The sequence below is a fragment of the Thunnus maccoyii genome, chromosome 18 (genome assembly GCF_910596095.1).
Source record: "Thunnus maccoyii chromosome 18, fThuMac1.1, whole genome shotgun sequence".
NCBI classification, from domain to species: Eukaryota; Metazoa; Chordata; class Actinopteri; order Scombriformes; family Scombridae; genus Thunnus; species Thunnus maccoyii.
In genome coordinates, this window is record NC_056550.1 from 18487769 (window position 1) to 18514311 (window position 26543).

General features: G+C 38.2%; 1 pseudogene; it reads right to left on the reverse strand.

Annotated features, from left to right (window-relative positions):
* Window positions 1–958: 958 nt before the first annotated feature.
* LOC121883531 lies at window positions 959–11889 on the reverse strand (annotated as a pseudogene).
* Between the last annotated feature and the right edge of the window lie 14654 nt (window positions 11890–26543).

Below are 26543 nucleotides of genomic sequence, written 5' to 3' on the forward strand. Positions count from 1 at the left end.
ACATGTGGTGTAGCAGCGTCGATGGCCTTATTCAGTGGGTTGAGTTTCAAGGACATGCATGGCAGTGTCCTGGTCTTTGTTAGCGTCTTCAAGGTGGCGACTCAAGACTTGTGAAAAGGGTGGTGTGAGTGTCAGCTGTGGTACACCTGATCCATGATGACTCAGGGAATGAGGGGTGCAGGGTGTCTGTTGTATGGTTTTTGACCTCTGCCATGGTCCACCCAGTTTTATGTTCATCTGTAACTGGGCTGGGTTGGGCCCCCTACTGCTCTGCTGAAGAAGCTCAGATTATAAAGTGGTAGGAGGGCCATGGCAACTAACCTATAGCCACTTGAGCTCATTGAGGCTGTCTGATAGGTTCTTCTTCCATAGAGTCCAGTAGAGGGCTCCGCCTGTGCTTATAGATCTAGGGTTACAATATCGTAACCTTCGTTATATATAATGGTGAACATGTTTTTGTTAATGGTATGGTGAAAAGTGTAACCAAGTTCATTATCCATCGGTTTGGATAACTGCCAATGTAATGTAATGTAATGTAATGCAATGGAATACGAATTAATTGTGGCTTTGAAGGTTATATTTTGCCAATGATGATGTATTTATGTTTAAGTTATGCTTTCTGCCTCTTTAAATTGTGAAGGTGTTTTTTAAGCTTGACATTACCATGTGGGTATGAATCATGACTATTCCTTGTGAAGAAAAATGTTAATGTTGAGCTTAAAGACCTCCCCATCCAGACAACTAGATTCTAGCACAAGTTCTAGCCAAGTTAACTGATGTAGCTCCGCCTAGTAACTGTGTTAAATACTGTGTGCTCAAGCATGACTTAAAGAGAAACCAGAGTAAATAATACAGACTGAATATTATTAAATTATGAGGAAAAAGTTTATTGAATGAATACATTGTAAGAAGATAATTCAACAGCTAGTTCATATTTTATGAACTCTGTTGAAAGGCGCCAAAAGGATGTCTCTTATTCAGCAGCTTCAGACTAGAAAGAAAACAAGAAGAAAAGATTCACAATGTATTCTTACAATAAAAAATAAAAAAATGGTATAAAAATATTTAGCTCATAAATGAACATAAATAACTCCATTAAACTAAGATGCCCACATAATAATATATTTAAAATATTATCATTTGGTTACCTTTCCATGATCACGGCTCTTGGCTCTCAGCTTGTTGACCTGGGACTCAGCGATTTCAGCGCGCTCCTGAGCTTCCTCCAGCTCATGCTGGACCTTCCTGAACCTAGACAAGTGAGTGTTGGCCTGCTCCTCCTGTTAAGGGTTGGGAATTGAAGTATGATGATGATGTATTTTTTTTGATATGACATCATATTAGTATGGTTTCTTTCTGTAGTTACTGATTTGTGCTACATTCCTATATGAAAAATTACAAAACATTTGACTCACAGCCTCCTCAGCCTGTCTCTTGTAAGCCTTCACTTTGAGCTGCAGCTTATCCACCAGATCCTGAAGTCTATGCACATTCTTCTTGTCTTCCTCAGTCTATACAAAAAAAGGAGTGTTATGGATGGAGTACAAAAAGAAAATTATGAAATTAAAAAAATCAGAATAGTTTTGAGTTAAATCAGAAATTACCTGGTAAGTCAGCTCCTTCACTCTCCGCTCATATTTGCGGACTCCCTTAACAGCATCAGCTCCACGTTTCTGCTCGGCATCCACTTCGGTTTCCAGTTCACGGACCTGTAATGTGATGTTATACAGTTTGTGAAAACCTTGTTAAGGGATTTTAGTAGTGAGACAGATTTAATTTATTCCATACATTGAAAGTGTGATTAACATCCTAAAGTGAATATATTATGAGTATACCCTTGACTCCAGTTTCTGGAGCTGCTTCTTGCCACCCTTCATGGCGAGGTTCTCAACCTCATCCAGACGGTGCTGCAGGTCCTTGACTGTGACCTCCAGGTTCTTCTTCATCCTCTCCAGGTGAGCACTGGTGTCCTGCTCCTTCTTCAGCTCCTCAGCCATCATGGCAGCCTGAAATGATATGCATCAAGCATGAACAAGTATTCGGTAAGCTGAATTTGAATTTTATAAAAGGAAGACTCATAAACATAAACTCACATCAGTGATAGCCTTTTTGGCTTTCTCCTCAGCATTTCTTGCTTCTTGAACAGTGTCGTCCACTTCACTCTGAACCTGCACAAGGTCAGCCTCCAGCTTCTTCTTGGTGTTCAGAAGACTGGTGTTCTGGATATAAAAAAAAGACACAGTTAATTTAATATTTGTTATGTATAACAAAGCTGGTATGTATACTCTATTCATTCTGCATAAAGACATTTTCTTGTGAATACTGAAGATAAACCTGAGAGTGAAGCAATCCGACACGCTCACTAGCATCAACCAACTCCTGCTCAGCCACTTTGCGTCCTCTCTCTGTCTGCTCCAGAGCAGCTCTCAGCTCCTCGATCTCAGCCATCATTAGGCCATTTCTGCGCTCCACCATGGCAGCCTGCTCCTTCATGTCGTCCTGTCCTCTGACAGCATCATCAAGGTGCAGTTGGGCATCCTGACAACATGTGGAGAAAAAAAAGGTTAACTTTCTTTGCTCTTCAACATTTATTTATGCATTGATTAGACAAAGCTCACCTTGAGCTGTCCCTGGACATTCCTCAGTTGTTTCTGGGACTCAGCAGCCTGCCTGTTGGCATGGCTCAGCTGAATCTCCATCTTATTCAGGTCTCCCTCCATTTTCTACTTGACTGTCAGGGCATCATTCCTGCTCCTGACCTCAGAATCGAGAGTGCTCTGCATAGAGTCAATCACCCTCTGGCTGTTCCTCTTGATCTGCTCCATCTCTTCGTCCTTTTCTGCAAGCTTCCTGTCAACCTCACCTTTGATCTGGTTAAGCTCAAGCTGAACACGGAGAATCTTGGCTTCCTCATGCTCCAGTGTGCCCTAAAGGAAAAGTTGAACATGTACCTAAAGGTTACCAGTCTTTCTCAGAAAAATTAAAGTGAAAATCAAATGAATACATGCCATTACATACATGCTTTTGTATTTTATCACATAAGTGGTCTAATGTTGTAATTTAGACTTTTACCTCTGCTTCCTCCAGTGCTGACTGAATTTCAGTCTTCTCAGTCTCCACAGTCTTCTTGGCTTTCTCCAGCTCATGGATGCTCTTTCCGGTTTCACCAATCTGTTCAGTCAGGTCTGAGATCTCCTCTGTAGAACACCAAAAGGCAAAATCCAGTTTAGAGAAACATAGACTATGCTGTATACATTATATCTAGAAAATTTGGTTGTAACACCACAAAACCTCATGGCCCACACCTAAAGAAGTCAAGGAAGAACGCTTACAATCTATATAATAGTTATATGAAATATCATGGGATTGACATACGCTGCAGGTTCTTGTTCTCTCTCTTCATGGTCTCCAGCTGATCCAGAGCCTCCTCGTAAGAGTTCTTCATTTTGAACAGTTCAGTGCTGAGAGAGCGAGCCTCCTTCTGGGCTCCTTCCAGCTCTGCCTGGCCCTCCTCATATTTCTGTTTCCATTCTGCAAGGACCTAGAATGATATAGATGAATAACAATGATTAATTACTAACATAAATTTGTGTTTCACTCAAATCAGTGTGGTTTTGATTTCCTGTTACCTTATCAAAGTTCCTCTGCTTCTTGTCAAGGTTGGCAGCCAGACCATTAGCTCTCTCTACATCAATCATGAGGTCCTCCACCTCACCCTGTAGCCTCTGCTTGGTCTTCTCCAAAGAGGCGCACTTTGAGTTCACAGCCTCAATGGACTCCTCAGCATCCTGCAGACGCTGGGCAAGCTTTTTCCTGTAGTGAAGAAGTTTTTTTTTTTTTACATTAACTTGCATATTGATAGCAAAATATGTGGGATGTTATCTGGAAAAGCAAGCAATTGAAAACTAATTTAAATTGTAAAAAGGTAGTGACTTACTTGGCCTCCTCCAGCTCCTCAGTGCGCTGGATAGCATCAGTCTCATATTTGGTTCTCCACTGAGCCACTTCGCTGTTAGCCTTGGACATTCCACGCTGCAGCTCAGCTTTAGCCTCTTGCTCCTCTTCAAACTGCTCTCTGAGCAGATCACAGTCATGGCGGGCTGACTGAACAGCATGGGCCAGGGCATTCTTGGCCTGATGAACATGGCAAGAGGCATTTCAATTGATCTATTAAATATAGAAATATCATCTATTTCTATCAATCTTGTTTAAATACAATTTGTCATGGTGGCACATGTTGATTGAGTCATTTAGTTTTGGATAATTTACTTTTACATCAAATTTGCTATTTAGTGTAATGTGTGGGACTGGGATGTTAGGAATTCAGGTGGAAGGTGCTTGGTGAGGTAGGAGAAACAGGTGTGTAAGTGGGGGGGTGCTTAAGTCATAAAAGACAAGACTGAGGAGTAGTTGCAACACCCCATGAAGAGGATAAGATCCAATTCCCACAAATCCCCTGGTCAGTTAAATGATAATATGGTAATAACACAACCCAACACAACCCAGCCACTTTAGACAGTGACTGGCCAGATATGGTGGTAGGAAATGAAGCATAAGTTTGAATTTCTCTCTCAAGCTATTTTTTCTGCTTTCTAACATGATCAGAGACATGTTGCAAGACCTTTTTTTCTTTTTTTTATGCTTAACAGCTGGTGGGTTAGTAATAGGTGAAGAGAAACAGGTGATTGACTACATTTGAAAAGGAGGACTTATTTCATTCCTTGTTAAAAGCTAATAATAGCACATAGTATAGTAATATGTAAACTTGTTATACCTTCACTTCTTCCTCAATGTGTCTCTTCAACTCCTCAATTTGCTGAGTGTAAGCCTGCTTGCCCCTGGTCAGCTGGGAAACAAGAGCGTCTTTCTCCTCAATCTGGCGGGAATACTCACCTGAATGATAAATTGTAAATGTGTTATTTATCAAAATGATCATTACTTTTATTTTTTTTACTATTTTTTATCACAAGTGACTCACCATTCTCTGTCTGAAGTCTTGCCCTCTGTGCACTTAGGTCATTCAGCTGGCGCACATTCTCATCATTTTTGGCCTTCAGCTCACTCATCTGGTCCTCAAGAGTTCTGCACATTTTTTCCAAGTTGCCCTATCAAGAACACAACATTATGTATTTAAACATATTTACATGAACAAAGAAAATGCTGAGCATTTATCTAAGTTGAAAGCGACTGCCATATTTATCCATTATAGGTCATATTTCTAAGAATAATGAAAAGCAAATATTTCAGTTACAAACAAAACACTCACTTTGGATTTAGCAACAGCCTCCATGTTGCTGGAGAGGTCATCAATCTCCATCTTGTACTCGCTCTTCTCCTTCTCAAGCTTCTGTTTGACACGCTGGAGGTTGTCGATCTGCTCTCCCAGCTCTGCAACACTGTCGGCTTGCTTCTTGCGGAGAGCTGCTGCGGTAGCTTCATGCTGCAGGGTTGACTCTTCAAGGTCACGGCGCAGCTTCTGGAACTCAGCCTCACGCTTCTTGTTCATCTCAATCTGAGCAGCTGTTGCTCCACCAGCTTCCTCAAGCCTCTCACTGATCTCCTCAAGTTCCCTGGAGAGGTCAGCCCTCTGCTTCTCCACCTTAGCCCGAGCAGCCCGCTCAGCCTCAATCTCTTCTTCCAGCTCCTCAATACGAGCCTAAGTTTGATGATAGTAATATCAAGAAGGCTTATTAAGTGGAACATACTGTAACAAGTGGTTTTTCAGTACAACATCAGAGTATAACATTCAATCCAAATACTAACCTGGAGTTCCTTGATCTTCTTCTGAAGCTGAGCACCAAGAGACTGTTCATCCTCAAACTTGCTGAGCAGCTGGCTGGTCTCAAACTCCTTCCTAGAAGAGGAAAAAACAGTTATTGCTGTTTTAGTTTTAGTTTTGACTCAGGATCATTGTGTTGCATTATGGCAGTAGTTCAATGTAAGGGTTAAAGATGAAAAAGAAAACTTACTTCTTGATTTTCTCCTCAGATTGCTGCTTGTCATTCTCCAGATCCATTATGGATTCCTGGGCCAGTTTTAGATCTCCCTCAAGCTTCCTCTTGGCTCTCTCAAGGTCCATACGGAGCTTCTTCTCTTGCTCCAGTGATCCCTCAAGCTTTTGAGATAATATTATAATGTTGACATGAAATAATGTTTTGATTTTTTATCATGGAATGTCAATTCTAACACACAAGCTTACAATACAAACATGTTATCAAAAGAAATGTTTTCTCACATCGTCCACTTGCTGTTCCAGCTTTGTCTTGGCCTTGGTCAGAGTGTTGACTTTGTCTTCCTCTGCCTGGAGATCGTCCAGCGTTTGCTGGTGAGCCTCTTGGAGGGCTTTCTTCTCCTTGGTTAACTTGGCAATAGACTCATCTTGAGATGCCATCTCCTCTGTTAGGTTTTTCACCTGGAAGTGTCAGGCAAGGTGCATTATTTCCATCACTTTATATATTTGAAAGGTAATTTCATATACTTTGTCATTTTTTATAAATGTAGGTTTAAACTTATTCCAACCTTGTTTTCAGTTGCATGTTTCTCCTTCTCCACTTTAGCCAAGGTGAGCTCCAAGTCATCAATATCTTTCTTCAGCTCAGAGCATTCATCCTCCAGCTTCCTCTTCTTGCCAGTCAGCTCAGCATTGATTTCCTCTTCATCTTCCAGTCTCTCAGTTGTCTCTTTGAGTTTGGCCTCGAGTTGGATCTTGCTCTTAATCAGACCTTCACACCTTTCCTCTGCATCTGAGAGGTTCTCAACTTCCTATAGTATATTTTAATAAAGTGTAAATCAATAAGTCAGTTATTCTCTGAATATACATAAATGTTTTCAGGATTAATACAAAAAAATATACACATATTTTTAATATATTCATTAACATTTGTCAATCTTCATGTTTGGTAAGGCACATAGAAGATGAGATGACCAGAAGAGTATGTGGCGTCTTTAAATTTCACCTAGATAACTGAATATGTTAGTGACAATATTCAATTAGTGTAGTGCGGATGTATCCTACTTACAGAAGCCACTTGCAGTTGCAGGTCATTCTTTTCCTGCAGCAGGGAAACCATCTTCTCCTCCAGCTCCTTCTTCTTGGCCAGGGCAGTAGCCAGGTCTGTTTGCATCTTCTCATAGTTCTCCTTCATGTTCATCAGCTCTTTCTCAGTCTCAGCACTCTTCAGAAGAGGCTTGATCTTGAAGTACAGATTCATCCATGGCCAGTTTTTCACATTCATGAATGAACGGATATTGTACTGAATACTGAAGACAGCCTCTCTGGAAAATTGATATAAATAAAGTGTCATTTTTACTGCAACGTGACTTAACAAAAAAAGCTGTATCTATTTCATTGGACAGAACAGTTCAGTGTACTGTATGACAATCATACCTCCTCTCCATCATCTTAACAAACTCTGTCCTCATGAGGAATCCTCTGCAGAGAGCCTGAGTCATGGTCACCAGATTAGCCAGTTTCTCATCTCTCATCTCCTCCAGTGTACCCAGCAGACCAGCTTTGAAGAACACCTGTGTGGTTGTTTGAAGGAACTCAGTCATCAGCACAAATTGATACAAAAGGACATATGTACATTGCATATGTATTGAAATTGTTCATAGAAATTAACCTTAGTGTGCCCAAACTTGTACTGAGTGTGATCCACATCAATGGAGCCTAGAAGCTTCTCTGCAGCTTTCTTGTTGTCAATGAACTGTCCCTCAGGGATGACGCTGGCATTTAATACTTTGTATCTACAAGACAACATTATGTTGTTACTTACAATGACCCCAATCTTGGCCAGCTGTTTTAACTCAGCTGAAATCAACTTGACTTCTTTATATTAAAAATTGCATCACCTCTGCTTGAAGTCACCGTAGAGGATTCTGCTGGGGAAGCCCTTTCTGCAGATTCTGATGCCTTCCAGCACACCGTTACACCTCAGCTGATGGATGACCAAGAAGTTCTCCATAAGACCTGAAAGTTGCAAACTCATATTGTTTCAAATATTTCTTTTAATCACTATGTCACATTTAGTGTGCAAAGCTGGGCTATGTGCTTCTAACCTGGGGTCTTTGATTCATTAGGAATCAGGCAACGGACAAAATGAGGGTGAGTGCTCCTCAAGTTGGTCATCAGCTTGCCCAAGTTCTCCTGTGGATCAACAACACAAGATAAATGGTCAACAGTATTTCAAGATGAGGTTTTTAATTGGTATCAAAAAATATGAAACAATTCATACCCTGAAAAGGGCAGACACAGTCTGGAAGGAACCACCCTTCTTCTTTCCCTTTTTGCCGCCACCACCACCAGCAGCCTCTGTTTTCACAAAGATTAAATTTAATTAATGGCACTAAATAAATAACTTCGTAGAATCTCTCTTAAGTTTTCTTCTCTGTGGAAATGGTATTTTTTAATTAAGTCAAATGCATGAATATATTACCACAGAGTACTCATCAGCTTTATACTATGCCTGAACCAAGTGTAACAGACACACAGTTTCTAATTTCTTACCATCAGCTCCACCGTGTTTTGCATACATTTTGCAACATAAACCATCATCTGTAGTGATACTCAGAGTTTCTCATCAGTCTGCTCAATCTAATTTCTCACCATCAGCTGCACCATGTTTTGCATACAGGAAGGCCAGAAGTTTGTTTGAGGCCTTCTGATAGAGCTGGACAACTGAGTCATTCAGGGGGTCCTTGTTCTTGTCCAGCCAGCCACTGATATTGTAGTCCACTGTACCAGCATAGTGAACCAGGGAGAAGTGAGCCTCAGGCTTGCCCTTTGCAGGTTTTGGCTTCTCAAAGGCCTTGGTCTTGCCAAGATGCTGATCATGCAGCTTGTTCTTGAAAGTTATGTCAGAGGCCTTGGGGAACATGCACTCCTCTTCAAGGATGGAGAAGATGCCCATTGGCTGAGGAAAAAAAAAAAATTCACACAATGGAAGCAATCATTTGCACATGAATCAAGAAGTCACTTCGACCTGATTGACTACTTACCTTCTCAATAAGCTCAATGCAGGCAGCCAAGTCCATACCGAAGTCAATGAACTCCCAGACAATGCCCTCTTTCTTGTACTCCTCTTGCTCCAGGACAAACATGTGGTGGTTGAAGAACTGTTGCAGTTTCTCATTGGTGAAGTTGATGCAGAGTTGCTCCAAGCTGTTGAACTGCAATTACATGAATGTATTCAATTGTATGTCAAAATATTGTTGGTCTTTGAATTGCTCAGATACTTTCCAGCTACTCACATCAAAGATCTCAAATCCAGCGATATCCAACACTCCAATGAAGAACTGTCTTGGCTGCTTTGTGTCCAGCATCTCATTGATACGGATGACCATCCACAAGAACATTTTCTCATAGATAGACTTGCACAGAGCCATGACAGAATTGTGGACCTAGAAAAAAACATTTTAGAGTGAGATTTTGTCAGAATAATATTTTCATGTCAAAATGCAAATATTGCCCTTTTATATATTATTTTCAAACAAAACATTTTCCTTATCTTACCTGTGGGACAGTCTGACCTTTGGTCACCATCTCATTTCCGACCTTGACTCTAGGGTAACACAGAGCTTTGAGCATATCAGCTGAGTTCAGGCCCAGGAGGTAGGCAATTTTATCAGCCACTGATGGAAAAACAAACCTTTAGTTATCTGTGAACTGGGACATTTAGATTTTAGACTTTAGAAATATACATACTAACCCTACAAGATATCATTATCAGAATTACCCTCAGTGCCATCAGGTTCAGCCTGCTCCTCACGCTGCTTCTGCTTAAAATGCATGTTGCCATGATGCATCACAGCACCAGTCAGCTTGTAGATGCCCATCTTCTCCTCAGCAGTGAAGCCCAAGATGTCAATAGCAGTCTACATTGTACATGAAGCAAAGTTTGAAACATTATCCACAGTTGTCTTAAGCATGCAAGATCTATTTAATTAAAATGTTGTTTTTTGTTTGTTTTCGTACATCTGTTGCAATGAACTCCTCCACATCATCGATGCTTTTGACAGAGATTTCACCCTGACTGACCATTGGGTAGTCATAGGGGTTGGTGGTGATCAGAAGAGCCTCTAGAGGAGCACAGTAAAAATACGTATTATTGTTTAGTGTTGTCTCTGGTATTGTTTCAGTTTCAATTTCAATTTTGCAAAGTAACATACCCAGGAGCTCAGGCTTGTGGCCAGTCATCAGCTGATAGAAGATGTGGTAGCTCCTCTCAGCAGACAACTGGAAGGTTACACGAGACTTCTCCAGCAGATCTAAGAAAAACGAATTTAAGGAGAGACTGTGAGATTACTCTATTACATTGTAATACTATTACTTTATCAAAGACCAGATCATAGCCCAGATGAGTCTTGAGTCATACCATGGTTGAAACTTACATGTTTCAATATCAGCTGAAGCCAGTTTTCCAGAAGAGCCAAAGTGGATTCTGATGAATTTACCCTAGAGAGCCAGATCATTGATAACATCAGTTTTTGTAATTTAGTAAGAAAATACCTTGACATGTTCCCTGGATTACTTACAAAACGAGAGGAGTTGTCATTCCTCACAGTCTTGGCATTACCATAGGCCTCCAGCAGAGGGTTGGCTGCAACAATTTGGTCCTCAAGGGAGCCCTGCAAGAGAGGATTTGAGTTACACAAGCTAAACATTCAAATTAACTTTCCCCCAACGAACAGTTTTATCTTAAACAACCAATTTACCTGCATCTTGCCAGGTGTTGGCTCAGCCTTCTTGGCTCCAATAGCTGCAATTGTTGCAAAGTATTGGATGACACGCTTGGTGTTGACAGTCTTTCCTGCACCGGATTCTCCACTGGGGTATAAGAGACACATGTCAAGATTCTGCTTTATTATCATTACATGATTTAGCATTACAGTTTCTGTTATACTTACGTAATCAGCATAGACTGGTTCTCACGATCTGAAATACAAACAAACATTTCACATGAATTGCGTTTTTGTGATTTCTTCAATAAGCTTATGTTTAAGTTCAATTCTACACAATTTAACACTGCTAACTTTGACCTTACCTGTGTGCATGAACTGATAGGCATTATCAGAGATGGAGAAGATGTGAGGTGGTGCCTCAATCCTCTTCTTGCCTCTGTATCCTCCCACAACTACAGCATCATACACTGGAAGCCACTTGTAGGGGTTCACCACAACGCAAAACAGCCCAGAGTAGGTCTGTAATAACACAAATAGAAAATAAACATAGTGTTAACTTTTAGATATGCAGATATAAATGCACATCGCATTAGTAAAGTGGAAACTCACGTAGATCATCCAGGATGCAAAACGCTCTTTGAGGTTATACAACACACAGGGCTCGTTGAGGTGGGTCATCATGGCCATGTCCTCAATTTTATCAAACTTTGGAGGGTTCCTGGGAAAGATTTCATCTTCTTTCACAGTGAGTGTCTGAAGAGATACAGTAAAAATACAGTAAAAATGTTTTTACTATGATTTTTTTTTCTTCAAATTTAGAGTTAATCAAATGGATGTCCTTGTTAACCACTGTGTCAGTGTGAATTTAAAACCACTACATGTTTTACTAAGATATAGTTTTAAATAAATGTTAATTGAAAGAATGGCATCCTCCTACATAGAAAGGGTCTTCAATGGAAATAGATGGGAAATGTTGTTAAAGAAGTAAAATAATGAATTGCCTACCTTACCACAGTCTGTTTCAACTGTGGCTTTGCCACCCTCTTTCTTCACAAGTTTACCCTTGAGATACATCTCCTCCTTATCAGTCACAAAGAAGGCGGTTTTGGCATCAAAAGGAGCGGTTTGTGCTTCAATCCTCTCCTTCTCTGGCTTCCGGAGGTAGATGGCCGCCGGGCCATAGCACTCCATCTCCGCGTCTGTGCTCATGGTGGCACTTTAGTGGAGACTGAAAAAATAGAGTTAAAATATCAGCATGATATCGTAATGGTGTTGAATCCATCCGATTTTGGAGATTTTGACATCTTTAACCTCAGATGGTTCCAAAAAATGATGAGTGGCACAGTATCTGGTGGAGTCAAGATGCTATAAAAAAGATGATTAAACGTGAGTACAATAACTTTTTTCAGTTTGGTTTTCTCATTTTAAATCTTCCTGGCAGAATGTCAGTTTGAGAGCAGTCAAGCATGTAGGTGGTAAAACTTATTCAGATTTAACTAATAAGTGCTAGCTGTATTCAGTTGAATCATGAAAGTTCAATTCTCTCCCATCCCCTCAACTGCCCTCCACACCCAGAGAAATAGTACTGCTCTTAATGATCACTTAGTATACAGTATGTGTTGAGACAGGATGTGTACTGGATGTCAACACAAATGAATTAATTGTGCGATTTCTGGAAAAACTACTTAAATGTGTTAAGAGTATTTAAAGAAAATTGTTTTGGAATAATATCTGCTCAAGACTACTTAAATATGACATGAAATTTCACCTGAATATCACTTAAAAATAAAGATAACTCTAACAAAGAATCATGGACAATATGCATTAGTAATTGGCAACACATTAACTTTACCCACTGATCAATAGGAATTCAAACTAAGATCATAGTCGATACACTCACCTGTGTTGGGTGCCTACCAGTTCATGCAGAAGTCCAGGGCTGCCTCTTTTATAGAGGGCGGGAGTGCTTGGTCAGCTGTAGTCTCTCACTCAGTTTGGTCATGGCCTCATCCTGTTGCTCATTTTGCGGCAGTGATGTTTATGCAGCTTGTAAGCATTTTAATTTGTAACTAGAATTTGAAAACTACATAATGCAGTATGATGTTGTACCAATTGATTTGATTTCATCACAAATGTGAATGTGACACACAATATGGGTGTTAAAATACTGAATAAAATGTAAAATTTGACCATTGTTTAGTAGGAAAATGGAAATTTATAGTAGAATGGACTACTTTGCTAAGAAATTCAATTTAAATTATACTGAAATAAATACCTTCCTCACTGTTAAAGTAATTCTAATTTATTTTCAACATGATTGCTTTCATTAGAAATGTTGACTATGAACACATTCTCTTAAAAGAAAAAAAAAAGACAAATTGTAGAGTAGGAGAAGGACAGTTAGACATACACACATACTTAAATAAGACTTCAGTAAACCAAATAGGACCCAAGGGTCTGCTTAAGTAAGCATGAATATAAAATTATTTAGAGTGAAAGGAGCTCATTAATTTCTCACCTAGATTAACTCAGTGAGTTACAAACTTGCTATTATAAATGTTGTAGTGTATATATGGTTTGTGTACATTCCCAATAAATGTAGCTCTTGATTTAAAGGTCATGAAAGTTGAAACATGTAGTTAACATCAAAAATCTTTTTTTTAATTCATGGACAGCTTTGGGGGTTGGTTTTGGAAACTCATCCAAATTCCATTGGTATTCAGTTGCAGGACACTTGTGTATTTGAGATCTTTGAAACTTCACCCCAAATGACACTAATTTAAGACAGCTTTCAACACACTTAATTAAATGCTTATATTCACCTTTAATAGAACTATATACTAAGTCTGGGGGGAAATTATGTATAAAGCTTAATAATACTGACCATGGTAATGCTATATTCACCAAGACTTTCATTGTACTCATGAAAACTTCTGTGTTCCTGTGTGTGCCAGTAATACAGAAAGAATAATCTAAAAATATACCATAATGTATAGCTGTATTTGTGCACTATTTGATCTTTTAAATCTTATAAATGTAAACTTGCCAATTTCAAAATCGAAATACTTCATTAATTGCGGTTACATTACATTAATATTTTTAAAGGTCCATTTATGCATGGAGTTAAGTTTTGTGAATGTGCCAAAATGTTTGTTGTCTACAGTTACTGGATTCTGGCACATCTTGTACTCCTGTAATAAAATTAAAGATGAAGTACCATCAATAAAAGTTCAATCACCTTTTATGTATCTCTAAATGGACATGAAAACAGTTGCCAACTCATTTCAGGTATTGCTCAAAATAAGTTTCACATGCCAAATGAACATCAGCCAGTTGCTACATTTGATACTAAAGAAGTTATTACAGAAGCATGATACAAGTGTCCTGGCAGATCTTGAAGGCTTATGCCCATTATGGCATGTTTGATTTGAATTTGGCTCACCAAAGAAAATATAATATATAATATATAAAAATATAGCAACATTTAACCCATATCACGAAGTGAGTTAACAGTTGTAACTTCCTTCTTAACTGATTTGACTCATCTCAAAGTGGCTCTTGGGACATATACTGATTAATTTCAGCAAATAGTGGGAGAACTTAAAATGACTAACATATGAGTATTTTCTATCACTTTTCATAGTTTCTTTGCTGCTGATACTGACTCTATTCGCCCAAATCATCCCTTCAGAATGTATATTTTTATACATCTAAGAATGGATATATGTGGTGCTTTAAGTGCATGTAGAGAGATTACACCTGCTTACCAGTGCAACTTTGCCTTTGCCTCTTGTTAGATATCACCTCACACAGGCTGTGAACAATGAACCATGAATAGATAATAGGATTTACTTGCAGAAATAAGTGGCCCAAAAGTACCTTTTGTTCTAATGACATATGGGATTTGGGATTCTGCTATGAAAAAGAAATCCACTTTGGTGTATTGGTGTTGTTATTTTGTTTTTTTGTTTTTTTTGGCTGCTCATGTGACATTGATGTGTTTATCCTGTCACCATATATTCCCTTTAGGAGGATACTCAAGCAACGCAAAAGTGATGTAAGATCCAGGCAACTTTCACCAAAAAGTCCTCAGGGCTAGTAGATGAAGGGTTGCCAAATGTCTGAATAGAGATGACTCATTCTGCTCCAGTATTCCAAGTCAAGCTTTGATGTCTTCCAGGGAACTTAATGCAAAGACATGGAATAACATGCAACCTATTTTTCGCCTGTGACATCCCAATTAGAGTGTTGCATGAATGCAGGGAAGGCCTGAGCCTAAGAAGAATTTGATTTGATCATTTTATTAATATGAAAATTAAATGTTCTTCATTCCAATTAGAAAATATTTTCTCATAATTTTTTTTTATCACAATCTTGATTAATCTGGATTATGAAAGTCAAAAAATGCATTCATTCATAAGATGTTTGGAACTCAAAATATATTAATAATGTAACCAGGTGCATACAATATGATGGAAGAAAAATGTAATACAATATTCTATGCAATAATCTACCAACAATGGAGGAAAATTAATTAATAATTAAACTCTGCATGTGTGTCTGAACTCTGCCAATCTGATAGCTCCATGTCATTTCAGCTATACTGGAGGATGAGGGAGGAGGCTCAGGCAAAGTTTATTTCAGTTCTTGTGTGGGCATTTCTTCGTCACCTTATACATTCACATTACAAAACTGCAGCAGCATTAACAGCCCAACCACCCTTCCCAGCCCCTTACGCAGCCATCCCTTATATACTTTCACAGGTAGTTGACACAGGTAATTCGAACTAATTGTGTGGACATATCCACTAGGGGTGTGCCCGAATACAAATACGTTGTTTGGCAAAGCACAAATAGTGGGTTTTTTACAAACATTTATTTCATACAAATATTTTCAAAGTCTCAGTCTCTCCCCTGTGCTTCACTGTTAGGCCTATCAGCAGGTCTCAAAGAGGAGAGTCACATCCACCTGCTGCATGATGCACATTTCCTTATTTGGACATAACTCCTGGAGTTGGGGGGGGGTTCCTCAGAGATAAAGCTGAGTTACTGACACAAATGAAGTGATTACAAGGGACTCTCCACCTCCTGTTCCCCTTCTCCTTTCCACAAAGTTAGGATGTAAAAAATAGGCAATAAATGAAAAGTGCAAAGCAAGAATCACCTTTGAAGTTCTTCTCTACATGTGTGTCGCTGTGTTATGGAATTATAAATAAGTAGAGGTCTGTCTGTATGATGGCAATGCAACTGGTTTAGCTCAGTAGTCAGCGCATTCATCTATGATCTGGGAGACTCGACTTTGAGACCCTGTGAGGGGACCTCCTTCATAAGATAGTTTATTCATAAATACTTATTTTAACACTTTAATATACTAAAATATATATAAAGCGTAATAAAAACAAAAACTGGGTTTTTATGCCTATTTCCACTTTTATTTGAATACAAATACATATTACAATTACAAATACATATATATTTGCTGCCTCAACAAACATAAATACAAATACAAATACTGGGCTCTCTGCACATCCCTAGTATCCACAATTAGGCCAAATACACTGTATATATTCACAATTTGTACAAAATTGTATTTATTACCGACGTGAACCACAGCTGACCTGATCATGGAGCTGAATGATCATAACAGTGTGTCTCAAGGACTGCAGCAATACCAGTGTCTGCTTCACCCTTTCATTTTTACTTGGCTGTCTTAGCTTCACACCATCTTTTCTTGACACTTTCTCAAACCTAAATGTCTGTTACAGGGAGATAAGTTTTCAAAAACAATACCGATTTAACAAAAACTAGATTCATTCTAAACTTAACTCTATAAAAACCTCTCAAGGTTTTATTCTTGCACAATAATACAAGTCTCAAGTTTACACTTGTATGCTCAGTACACCCCCTCTCATGTCTGTCTCCATTTTGCCAGTTGGCCAATACACCTGGGAAGTACTGAGTTTACAAACAATTTTGAGATTCTGGTACTTCTGGTGTTTCAATTTTGTGCAGCTTTATATGTTTACTTTACATCAGTTCAGATTAAGGCTTTTTAGCTCGACTGGAAGTAGTGAATGTTTTTTTGTTTTTGTGAAATTTTAAATGTTGCAACACACTGACCATTTGGATGGGCAGTGGATTTGAGTGACTTGAGAAGTTTCTGTGGATAATTTTATACTTTACTGTGCCACAAAAACTTGAAATCACTGGTATCCAATCTATGAATTCAAACTGACCACAGCCACTGTCTCTTGTGAGGGAACAAAACACATTACAGCCACTTCTCAATCCCACTGGGAGTGAGTTTACTAAAAAGATATATTTGGTGATATTTGGTGGAGTATGCCTTTAAATAAAATCTTGAATGCAAGACAAAATGTATTTTTACAGTATACTGCTTAGTTAATTTAAGCATCTGAATACTTCCTCAGTCACTGCTGACAAGGAGTTCTGTTCAGTCATATAGTATCTCACATAGAATAACTTGATTCTACATGGTCAAAGGGTGACCAGTGAATGATTCTGATACTGTACTACAAGACCTTACAACATGGCTAACTGCTCAACTTAGTTGCATCACTATCTAGGAGTAACTGTTTCAAACAAAAAAAAAGACAGAATTCAGGATAGTAATGACAATTATCATCTTTATTGAAATGTTAAAAAGCCCTCAACCAAATGTTCATATTTTATGAACTTTGTTAAAAGGCCTAAAGTTGATGATGAGTCTTACAGCCTGTCTCTTGTAGGCCTTGACTTTGAGCTGCAGCTTATCCACCACATCCTGAAGTCTGGCAAATTCTTTTTGTCTTCCTCAGTCTACACAGATAAAGGCTTATAAGTGATGAAGAACAGAGAATTAAGAGATATTAAGGTTGTTTTTATTAAAATAGGACATACCTGGTAGGTCAGCTCCTTCACTTGTCATTCATATTTGCATCTGCTTGGCCTCAACGTCAGCTTCTAGCTCACGCACGTGAAAAGTGATGATAAATGATACATCAGTATTATATACACAGTCAGTTAGACAGATCACAAGTGTCATCAAAGCTAGACAGAATGAAAAAGCGTTTACAAAAGCTACAAAAGCTACTGCACATGCCCATTACATTTTTGATATGCCCACCTATAGTTGTGAGCCTTTCCCATCACCCAACACAAAGCAAAATGAAGCATCAAACCTTGAAAAGAAAGTGAATGAGCTAACTAAACAAGTTGGAGAGTTAAGCCAAAAATCACAGAACCCCACTCATGATAGTAAGCCTCCCCCAGTGCCGAAACCAAAACAAGATGAAACCTTTAAGATTGAAAATAAGATAGCTGAGCTATCAAAACAAGTTGGAAAGCTAGCCCAGAATCAAAAAGAGAGTGAGAGTATCTAAATGAAAGACTGCCTTGTGATTAACAACAATAGCAAGAAGAGTCCTCTCAGGGTCCTTAGAATGCCAAGGTTGTGGTTCTGCTTCAAGTTCGGAGAAGTAACTCATATCACAGCTTATTTTCCAAAAAAAAAAACCCACACTAGTTAGCAGTAAAAATGCAGAGCAGGGCCATCTCCATGTCTATCCTCGTGGTGGCACTTTAATGGAGACTGTAAAAATGAGAGTGTCAAATATATGGGTGGAGGGACATAGAGCCAGACTGGGACAGAACCATGACCATGAGATATATTATTAACACAAAGTTGTATTACAATACGAATATCTACCTATATTACATAGGTAACAAACACAGTATAAACCCATCTAACTATTTATAGATATTGGATTTAATTGAATAGATAGTCTAATGATGTATACTAAAATACACCAAGTACAGTGTCAAATTAATTCTGCTTAAAATATGTAGAATGTTATTACATTAAACTTATTAGATATTATTTATATTACATTTACATCCATGTTGTCCATATGTAACTTAAATCCTTCATTCTGATACAACTTACCTTATAACTTTTAACTCAGTCTTCAAAATATAATAATAATATAATTATACACCAGGTTGAAAATTACTGCCAGTAACAGATATTATTAGGTTGACATAATTTGGATCTTGATTGTGCTCATAAATACTGAGTAAACCAGTTATGTTCACAGTGTACCCAGGAGTAAATTGCAAAAGTGCACTGTGTTGTTTGTAGGTTTTCTATTCCAATAAATTTAGAGGTTGAAATCATTTCAAATTGACACGGTTTATGATACGCATGATAGCCACTTGTGTCCTGTTCATCTTGACATCACAGCCAGTAATCAGTGTCAAACTTGGAGAAGCACTGAAATGTCACTGGTGTATAGTTGCAGCAGGACATAAATCTCAGATATCTGAAATAAAACTCAGGCGGATGGTCTTTCCATGAATGCTGAACAGATATTATATGTCTCCTGAGAATAGACTTTAAAAAGGATTGCCAACTCAGATAATTTAACACCAGAAATAAGTTCCTCACAAACGTCATTGATGTTTTGCTGTGAGGAATAAAAAAGATGCAGTTTTTATGTGAAAGGGGTTGATATTTTGACAGTTCAAGTTCAAATGATTCCTTAAAGAAAAAGTTCGGGATCATCTCCAGAATCAACTTTTATTTCCAAGTTTTGCACAGATGTAACTTATTATTTGCCATCTTATAAGCAGATCACTAGGTATTACCACGGTCAAAGATAAGTTCAGCTAAGGGAAGGAGCAGTGATTCACATTTGGCATAGAGAGATGGATATATTTTTAGACACATTTAGATATACTGTTAACACTATATCTCAAGTTAAAAGATATTTATCTTGTATCTCTTGTTTCTCAAATGTATTTTAAATTAATAATATAATGTCAGTAAAGGTATGGTAAGACCATTGTCAGGGATTAATCAATTTATTACCTGATCTCAATGTATTATCACATCTAGACTATTTTGGTTGAATTAGGGATAAAAAGGAAAGCTGACACGACAGAGGTTTCAGTATGATTGAAACAAACTATTATGTGTAACGTGTTGTCCGACCACATCTGAAGGCAAAAGTGTTGATAGTTCTTCTTGAAGGCAGGGTGAAAAAGCCTAAAAGCATGTTCATTAAATTCATAATAAACAAAGATGGTGATGTTGTTTTCTGTGAAAAATGAAAAGAGAAGTTATGAGAGATTTATGTGCAACTGCATATAAGAAAATAGAAACAGACACCGCATCTGTGAACACCTTTTTGGGGACTATCCCTTCACACAGCCGGTCGACTTTTACCTCATCTATTGGTGAGATAAGAAAAGATGAGGTAGTACAGGCCATTAAACATTTAAATGTTGGGAAAAGCCCTGGTGATTAATCTAATATAGATAATTATAGACATCTTATTATTATAAATACTGACAATAAATATTTGCTAAGATAATTATGAATGGACTTAATGATATATTAGAGGAAATTATAGATAGAGAACAAACATGTGCAATTACAGGACAGGTAGTGTGGGACAACCTTAGTATTTTAAGAGAAATCTTACACAAACCTGAAGCAACAAAAGGTTTTTATATTATTCGTTTTAATTTAAAAAAAACAGCATTTGACTACATTTCCAGAGATTATCTCTGGGCTGTGATGAAAGCATACAGCTTTCCCGGTGGCTTTATACACTTGGTAAGATGTCTGTATTTTAAATGAAGTGATTGTGTATATGTCAATGGGTTTTTAACTGAGTCTTTTGAAATGGAGAGAGGTGTGAAGCAGGGCTGTCCATTGAGCACAGCTCTTTATATTTTAGCCATCAGCCCTCTAATTGAACAATGAACAATGACAGTCGTTTTGCTGGAACGTGTAGACCATGCACACAAAGTCACAGCTATTGCTTACGCTGATGATATTACCATCATTATAAAAAACAGTCAAAGATGAAAATCCTTCTGGACCATAACTAAATCACAACAAAACAGAAGGAGTTTGGATCGGCACGGAGAATGACAGACAAACATTAATATTGAAGTTAAACAAGAAATTAAAATCAAAAGGACAGAACTCCCCATGCACAGCCTGTATATTCAGGTGCTGGTCGGTCGCAGGAACATATAAGATGAAAATCAAAATTAACCACTGCACACTGTAACGACTTTACTGTACTTCTTCAGGTTTGCTCAGTACAACTGCTGAGTACTCACAGGTGTGATAAATACATCTGAGTCACATGACTAATCATCACAGTCTTCATTTTCTCAAAGAAGACCTGAGTTTCTTTCCTGTGTATAGTTATATATGTGTATAGTTTATGTATATCGCAGTCTTAACACACTACCCCTAAATGGGAGGACTGACGTTTGCGCCGCACCGCCTGATTTGGTCTTAATACGCCTTAGAAAAACTAAAATTAATGATAATTTGGGATGGGAAGGTCTGGATTGTCTTTAACTTGTATTAGCTAGTTGTGTATGAGTGTAAATTGTTTTATTTGATAATACAAGTATTTGTGCTTTAACGTAAGCCTGTTAAGGATACATGAAACACATTATTTGTGTTTAATTGTGCTTAATACTTTCCAACATTAGGATTTATGTCACTATTAGAATTTTGTTCCAATTCCAGTAAGCTCTATTATATAATCTCTCTGTCACTCTGTAAAATATTTGATTGCAGTACAGTATATTATACAAACTATCGAAATACAACATTCTGCTTTGTATTTTTTTCATTTGAATTACTTGGTATATGTATTTTTAATTGAAATGAATGATATTTTAATTCCGTGTAGGGTAAAAATACTTAATCTGTGTATTAGATGTGCTGTGAGTGATATATCAGATTTTATTAGTGGCATGTGCAATTTATTTGATGACTGCACACATTTTCCGTTAGGGTAAGGTTATATAGCATGATCAAAAACAGAAAGGCATTTGAAAATCTGGCCATATGTGTCGCTAAGCAAACTGATGTAGAGACTACTGGAGTGCATACAAGGTGGTACATAAGGTGTTATATGCCTGCGTAGTTGTGTGATTTCATCAGTAATGTATGACTTCTATTTCATCTACAACTACACGTCCTGCTTTCCTACATGCAGATACCACGATGTGTATAGCCAATGAGTTTAGCATGTGTTGCTCATACAGTAAGTGTTTGAAGAGAACTTTCTGCAATTTATGCACAGATGTTTTGGCTTTGTTTTGCTGTGATAACTGCGAAATGGTGTTTCAAATCATTTCAGTTGATAAGAGAGTTTGTAGGTTTTTCTGTGCAGTTCATGATTGCTGACAGCTTTGAAATTGCTTTGGTTCAAAGGAGATGTAGTGTGGCCTGCTTAGCTTACTGTAAGATAATAGAGGTGGAATGTCATTACTGCCAAGGTTTCAGAGCTCATTTATTGCTCCTAAATTTTGCGATAGATTGCACAACTGGTATTTTAGCTGTGAAACGCAAAAAGCACAACTGCATTGAGGAGTCTGTTTTCATAGAGATTTTTAGAGCGTCCTCGCATGAATGTTTCAGTTTTTAATTTTTTTATTTTTTTTTACGGTAATTATATAAGCTCTTTGTCACTTGTGCATACATTCATAATTAAAGACTTCACCAAAATACGATTCACTGTTTTTCATTTGTTAGGTCCTTACACGGACTACCCTGATTAGCAACTTTAAAAACGTATGCTGGATTTTGTCAGTTTGCCTATTTTAGCATTAACTGGATACCAGTTAATGGTAGAATTTAGTCTTCCCTAAAGAATTTAGGGAAGACTGTCGTCACTCCCCACCCCCTCAGCCCCACTTTTGAAGCACTTGTTGCTGGATGGACTCATTCAAATATGTGTAATAAAATTCAGTCATTTTTTACATTGAACATGTTTATTGCTTTTGTAATGCTAAATTGATGCAGAGTAAGTGGTCAACGTCTGCTTTGAGTAAGTGATCAACGTACTTTTTGAAATATGACATCTCTGGGCACAGCATTCAAAATCCATACAGAGACATAATCCTATATGCTGTTCCATCTCGAGCAGTGGTTCTCAAATTGGGCACCGGCAAGCAAAAAGGAGATTCATTTCATGAGATGACTTTTGTTGTGATTTGGGGCTATATAAATAAAACTGCATTGAATTGAATTTATTTTCAGTATAATTCCATCAATAATAGTGACAAAATGTATGACTATTTTTGGTTTCTGTAATAAAACATCTAAAAGTAAAATCCTTATCAGATGGGGGTCCTTGACGTTAAAACGTTTGAGAACCATTGATCTAGAGAATTCTTGAAATAACTTTCAATGAAAATGTGTACACATAAATTTCAGGTGCTAAAACGTGATGATGAAAATTTCCTATACATTGAATAGATTATAGTCAGTTGAGAACATACATTTTTAAAGGTTTTTTTTTTGCACCTTCAAGAAATTAAACTAATCTCAGTGCAATCCAATAGCTACATCAATTGTAAATTTAATACATGGATTGAATTAGGTCAGATTAAACCTAAATGATGTTCAGTAGGAAACTGGTGTTGTACATTACAGTTAAAGATCATATTATCCCTTTACTGCTTTTTGACCTTCACGCCCTCCCATTTATAGATATTTAGATTTTTAATCTTTCTGATGAATCAAATGAGGACGTGAAATGAGTATAATGTTGCATTTTGGGGTGGGAACACCCTTTCTTGCATTATGCCACGCAAGAATAGGCTACAATAAATTTGACTATTTTAAATCATTAGGGCCTGAGCCCCAAAGGGGCGAAGACCCTCTTGTATTTGTTAGGGCCCAAGCCCAAAGGGCGAAGGCCCTATTGTTTTTTGTGTGTTTGTTCCTGTCCTCCCCAATTTTTTGAGTCACCAGCCGCCACTGGTGTGACGGTTGAATGCAGCTCATTTTTGTAGGATACAGCACAAAGGGCTATATACATACAGTACATTATATACAAACTTTGTATGACGTTTGGTGTTATTATTATTTATTTTACAATAATTATAGGTCTTATATTTATAATTCAGTAGTGGGGATGACCGATGAGGGGAAGGGAAAAAATGGAGTGAGGGTGACAGTTTAGCGTTAAAGTGCTGTAGAAAAATACCATCAAAACTAAAATTTGTAGCTCTGTACTGCAGTTCTTCCTTTATTAGGGCCTGAGCACCTAGCGGTTCGCTCACACTCTCCATTCAAATATATGAGTATTTTTCTGTGTCCAGCTGCAGTTACTTATCATCTCTACACACCTGACAGTACACGTTTCAATCAAACTTTGACCAGGTCATGTGAGTTAAAGGTCTTTACTTTTCTAAAAATAGACTTGATGAAAATTAGGTAATTAATTTGTTTTACACACAAACTCATCAAGAGTTTTCAATTTACTAATTGAAATGCAAGTGAATGGGCCCAAAACTTGGGCCCAAACACACATAGGTGTGAGCAAGGTAGACATGTCTCACCCTTCAGAAAATTCTCATCCTCACACCGTTGACATTTGATGTTTCGACATGAGAGAGGAAGTTGCTATAACTTTATTGTAAATGCTCCAGTCTGCACCAAATTTCTCTCGGCCTGAACACGTCTACATGACAATATTCCATCTGTGATGCAAACTGGCTGAATGGCACCCCCTACGACATTTCAGCGAAGCAGCCCCAGCAGCGCGCAAAATAGTGGACAAAGGAAGTGATATTTATCTCCTTCTTGCACTGTCTGAAAACAGCCTGGGTCTGAAGACATCTACATGCCTGTAGGAGTATTAAATCTTTATTAATGAATTACTCGTCATTAGGGCACCACCTCCTTTTTGGTTAGGATTTGTTAGTGTCAGGAGGGAGCACTAACCCTTGTTCAGTTTAATCAATGAATCAGTCTCATAATCGTAAGTTCTTGTCCCAAACAGTGACCTCTGTTTACTCTCTCTCTGTAGCTCAAAGAAACAACCAAACACTTTTAGGATAAATGACAACATTTATTAATAGCTAAACGTCTTGAGGATACATGATAAAGCATAGATAATATAATATATACAGATAATATACAGAAAATAATAAATAAAAAAGAAAGTAAAATAAATGAATAAATAAGGCCTAAGAATGATGAAAATTAATAAAGAAAATAATTCAGCAAGAGTGACTCGAGGCTTAACGTGTTGTACCGGGAAATGCTAAGGAAAAAGCTAATTCAACTTCTCTAAATAAATTCTTTAATTTTAACATTATCAACCCTTGATCACAAAGCCATATCATGCCTTACTGTTGGGGTGTGTCGTCGTGGTAGAGGCGTCATCTTGGCAGGTCTAGCGTTGTTTGACGCAGTCACTGTTGCCTATTATTTCACATTAAAGCTGTAAACATATTCTTTTCATAATGTCCAAACATTCATGATATTTCTGATTAATAATGGCCCTGTCAGCTTGTATCATATTTGTAAAACCATTCAAAAACAGTTAAGCAATTTACATGATTCATGATAAATCAGTTCTTCTAATAACAAACATTAACCTTCATATTAACACCTCATGATGTCTAAGCATACAACCTTCATTAGTTCAACTTTCTCAAACTATCTACACATCTTAAACCATCTACTGAAATAAAGTTTAAGCTATAGTGAAAGGAAATTAAGGTAGGCAGCACGTATGTGATTAGATTACTTTCAGAAACATATTTAAATATAAGTTGACACAACTTACTTCATAATATAAAAGCATTCAATGTGACCATTGTTTAACAAAAAAAAAAGAAACTTTAAACTCAAATCAGAACAGTATAAAAGGCAGTGGATTCACTGCCACTCTTATTCTTCTCACTTCAGCTTTGTCCAGTGCCCTGCCATCACCACTGCGGCCACTGCGGCCACTGCCTCTAGTCTGTCTCAACAACATCACTGAACTTCGGAAATCCACCTCCAACTTCAGTTCACTAATGTAGGACACTACATGTCTGCTTAGTGTCAACACTGTCTCCCATTGTTCCCGCCACTATCCTTCATGGAACCGGCATACTAGGTTTATCTCTCGGGTTAACCACCAGTGGCATTATCTCCTCCTTAATAAGGAGTAATTGTCATATGGCAGAAGTATTGGTTTTATTTGATTTTTTATATTTGATTTTTTTTTGTTTGCTGTGCTTTTATTATGCATGATTTTAGATTGTATTTAGAATTGTTATTATTGTGCTTGCTTTTATGTTTGTTTGCATGCTTTTAGTTTGAAATCTGCCATGTTGTGTTGAGAGTGTTTACTCCCTGCCACTGATTGCTAAACCCCTACACCTGTTTGAGCCCTTGTATTTGATAGACTTTGAAATTACCCAATGGGAAAGGAGACTGCAGCCTAACAAGCCAATGACGCACCAGGAGGAGGGACTAAAACAGTTGGGACACAAATAAAGTCCGGGGAAAAACAACATGGCGCAGCGCAGGAAAAAAGAGAAAACGGACAAAGGAATCAGGAGTGGAAGAACAGAAGAGCACGAGTCTGGAGGGAGGACGACAGCGGATGGGGAGCAGTAGTTAGCCCTGCCTGCAGTCGAGGTATGATCCAGGTGTGGGCAGCTTGGCCATGGAGCCTCCCTCTCTCCCTTTGCATACCTAGGGGTGGAATCACGGGGGAAGGGGGAGAGAGGGAGAAGGGCCGTAAGCTGCCTCGCCATGGCAACCCTAGACTGCAGCCCTCCATCCATTCCCCTCCAGACAGCCAGAGGATGTGCCAGAGAGAGCCGGAGCAGAGCCAGAGCAGAGCCAGAGCAGAGCCGACGTCACACAGCGTACTACGGCGCAACACAAAGGGTAGAGTACAAACTCTGCCCAAAAGTGTGAGTACAAGGAAAGGAGTACGCTTGGTCTTAGTGCAGGGCAAGTGTTGTGAGGGCAAATTACTGCTGATTGCATCTTGTGTCTTTAGTGAGCAGCAGTGGCTGCGGCCCGTGTGGGGTGGC